A 4211-nucleotide genomic window follows, 5' to 3' on the forward strand; every position below is an offset into this window, starting at 1 on the left:
AAGCTTTGGGCTGGTTTTTAGAATGAGAAAAATACAGGAATAGCAAGCATTCCATTCCTGAACCATTTTTGACTATTGAGGTGAATAAACATAAGAAAAGTTCAAAAACAACCTTAAAAATTAAGAAGAGGAAAACTTGAGCTTTAACTATGTAATTTAAATGTGCAATATTTGAAAGATGCAAAATGTCCTCTCTTACTATAACTCAAGAAAGTATAGATCCTAGTTTCACATCTTCACAGTGAAAGTTTACATCGCGTTTAGATGCAAGGCAAAAAAAAAAAAAAAAAAAAAAAAAAAAAAAAAAAAAAAGAAAAAGAAAAGAAAAGTAGAAGTAGACATTTTCAAAAGATACCAAGAGACAAAAGGAGGTCGCTTCCTCTCTCAGTCCATCTTAGCCCTAGGAAGGAAGAGAAAATAAGAGGAGCCGGCTGCTTCCTTAGCTGAGTTTTCTGATAGTAGCCGGGGGTTCCCCGGGACGTGGTGTTTCTTTCCTGGGTTTTGAACTCAGATCTGTCTGTTTGTGTAACATCTCTGCTATTTCTCCTCCAGCACATTGTCAGTAAAAAACTCTTGGAAAAATGAATGAGTAGTGTTACTAAGGGAGTGTATATTTCCTCCTTGTCGGAATAGCTTCTTTGCCTCAAGGTCTGCAAATCGCTTCCCTCCCCTGACGACCTTTGCTGTGAAAGGATGACTCACCAGAAGATGTGAAGCACATGAGAACCGTGACTCCCTGTATTCACTCTGTCATAGTCAGCTGTCCATGTGGATGACACAGAAGGGGGCCTACAAGTATGCTCCAGGGTTTGTCGAGGGAAGGATACTGGACCCCAGAAAGCTCTCCCACCAGCCTGCTTGAGAAGCCAAAATTAGATGTTTATTCTTTGGGTTGAGAGTGCTATTTCTAGAAATTTTTAATAGAAATACGAATGTTCCAAGTTAGCTAGATAATATATTTAGTCTTATCAGAATTCTGTGTTTGGATAGCTACTCTTTAAACAGACTTTAACAAAGTTACAAGCTCACAGTACTGACCTCAGGTGAGTTTTGAGAAGTGAGACTGTTTGGAGCCCGAAAAGGCAGATTCTAGCAGGGAAACAGTCAGGGAGCAGCTTCAAGGTGTTTCGGGGACACATGAATAAGAAGAGCCTTTGCGGGTCAAACAGATCCAACTCAGGTGTCTTACCCTCACTCATTTTGGTTTTCTCATCTGGAAAATGAGGATCCTAATGCTAATACAGACATGGGCTGCTCTATGGAATCAATGAGGCCGTGTATGTAAAGTGCTTAGCCTAATGTAAAGACTCAGTAAATTACTGTGATAAATTATTACAATACACTCAGGTTTCTGGAAGGTTCAAAGCCCTGGAAGTACATTCCAGATATCCCTGTGTCAAATCAGAGTGACCGTTTCGTGGTTCATTTTAACCTAATTCTTCCATACAGAGTTGATTGCATGAACAAACCTGGCTAAGGTGTTGAGAGTCTAACACTCAGTTCCAGTGTGTGTGTGTGTGTGTGTGTGTGTGTGTGTGTGTGTGTGTGTGTGTGTGTGTGTGTGTGTTTTAACACATCACCAATAAATTCTCTGACATCAGCTAGGTGTCCTACAATTCATCTTAATTCTAACTCTATCTGACTGGAGATAGCATCAGATTCCACATGATAAGAGCTCAGTCCCACAAGACTGCCCCCACTTCAGATGCCAATGCAAGTCCAGCTGTCACTTGTGCTTCTGGAAGCCAGTAAGTCACAAGCACAGGTGACAGCTGGACTTGCATTGGCATCTGGAGTGGGGGCAGTCTTGTGGGAGGTTTCCACGATCTTTTCCTTGGGTTCAAATAATTTGCTAGAGAGGCTCAAAGAACTCAGAGAAACATTTTACTTAATAGACCACTGGTTTATTATAAAAGGATGTGTTATTGAACAGAAAGAGTTTGTCTACCTGGTGCTAGCGGAGCCAAATACTTAGTGCTGAGAATTGCAGTGGAGAAATATTTGGTATTTTATTGATTGGAACCACCCAGGGGAACAGGAAGCTGATGCTCAAAAGGCCTAACTGTGTGTGTGTAAGGTTACAGATTATATAGGGCAAAATCACAAGACACTGCGGGTTAGGGGATTCAAGGTTGTGCTGGGAGCTGGCTGATCGGAGGTGGGGTTAAAGATAGTAAATCATTTCTTCAGGTCTTAAGGACAGTCTGAAATCTGTTCTGGTGTCCCTCTGCCTCGTTTTGTGGGGGAAGTAACCAGGGTTCCTAAGTAAACTTAGGGCTCAGGAGCTGAAACATACCTTAGGTTAAGATGTTGTCTATAGCCTGCCTGAGGTCCGGGCCCTGTGGTGTTAGTCAGGTCTGGACCACTGTCTTCTGCCATCTCGAGGGTTGCTGATTATCTGGGGAGAAAGGCTGGGTCCCTGGGGAGGGGAAGGGGTTATGATTTCTAGAGCTAAGATTTAAAACTAAATGTAACTAAAGTCATAAAGACCCTCAATTTCAGATATAACTCAGGAAGAGATGCATAGAGCGAGGCACGGGGGTGGGAGGGAGGGTGAAGGGAAGGGCGTGGCAATTCCCTACCCTTTCCTGTGGAGCCTCTCGCTCCAAATCTCCACGTGTTTACTAACCTTGAAGCTCTCCGAACCCTCTGCTCTCAGGCTTTTTATGGAGGCTTCGTTACATAGGCATGACTGATGATATCACTGGCCATTGGTGATCGAACTCAATTTCTAGTCTTTCTCCCCTCCCCAGAGGTGGGAGGATGGTGGGGGGGCGGGGACTGGAAGTTCCAACCCATTAATAATGTGGTTGGTTCTACGGCAACCAGTGCTCATCCTTAGGTGCTTTCCAAATGTCACCTCATTAGCAGAACAAAAACACCGTTGTCACTCTCAGCATGGGATATTCCAAGGATTTTAGGAGTTTCCTGCCAGGAAACAGGATGAAGACCAAAGAAATATTGTTATAAATCACAGCAATACAGGTGTGAAAATCATAGGCCAAATGAGGCTACATACATTCCCACATCTCTCTTAGCACTTTATCTTTGCCTCTCTATCATGTCTCACTTTCTGTCTTGTTATATTTCTAAATGTGTCTTGGAAATAGGCTTCATGTTTGATATATTTTTGTATTTTATATAGTCACAGCAAAATGCTAGTTGGATTAATTAATTAATCACTGAATGAAATATAACATTTTTTCTATGGCGTTCTTGTTGCTTTTAGATTGCTGCATTTATTTGATTAAAATAAATGGGAAGAAATTATCTATGGAATATGGTCAGAAATAGCCATTTATCAGTGAAAGAGCTAGTCGTGTTCAATCTAGAGCTGACGTGGTGAAAGAAGGTTTCTAGCCATATTTTTCTTTTTAGATAATCAAGGCATTTCTGCCTTGTGACAGACCAAAGATAAAGTTCTTGAGTAAGTTTCCCAAGTTTGATTTTATTAGTAGTACCAAAAATAAGAATAATAAGACTGTTTAATTTCTTGCCAAGACTTACCTCTGAAAGAGGAACCATGGTGAAGAGTTTGGGCTCTGGAATCAGGATCATGACTTTCTGAATTACCAGCCAAACAATGGTGGGCAGTTTGGTGGCACCTCAGAGGGCACCGTTTGCAGTGCTATGTGAATGGAATGGTGCCTCCTGGAGTTCTACAGGAGTGGAGGGTCTGTGGCTTGCCCTCAGTCTCCTCGATAAAATGCTAATATCTTAGTGGTGGGAGTCATTAAGTGAATGTAAGCACATAGCATGGAGTAGGATAGTCAGGGCTTAATAGCTTCGGCAATTGTTTGTAGTGACAAAAGAAAGGTATAGGAATGAAGCTGAAAGAGTAGTCCATTTATTTAAAATGTTATTAAAAAAAAATACTGGATTAGAATAATCTCCGTTATACCAAGTTTACCTAAGGAACTTTAGTTAGGTCACAAGAAATAACCAGATTAGTGAAGCATCCCAGCCTCTGTGTATTTTTTTCTTCTATAAAACACAGTCCTTTGCAAAATGTATAACCTACTCGATGCAGACATGAAGAAATGGATGTGATTTTGTAAGACAAGAATCTAGGTTCTTTGAATCTGAAGTAATTGACTTTTATTCAGTCATTTCGGAACCATTTGTTGGTGTCTGTGGTACTGAGGGCTCTGTGCCAGAAAGAAGTACTAGTTCTCACTGATTCCATCTTATGTTTTATTTTAGGTTGTTCA

At 41.1% G+C, this 4211-nt stretch overlaps 1 protein-coding gene across 4 annotated transcripts in view; it reads left to right on the forward strand.

The window, feature by feature from the left end:
• The window catches only part of TEC (tec protein tyrosine kinase), a 137836-nt gene that overhangs the window by 101009 nt on the left and 32616 nt on the right, over positions 1 to 4211 (forward strand). The gene's annotated exons all lie outside the window — the stretch shown is intronic.

Source organism: Pteropus vampyrus, unplaced genomic scaffold (genome assembly GCF_000151845.1).
Source record: "Pteropus vampyrus isolate Shadow unplaced genomic scaffold, Pvam_2.0 Scaffold77, whole genome shotgun sequence".
Lineage (NCBI taxonomy): Eukaryota > Metazoa > Chordata > Mammalia > Chiroptera > Pteropodidae > Pteropus > Pteropus vampyrus.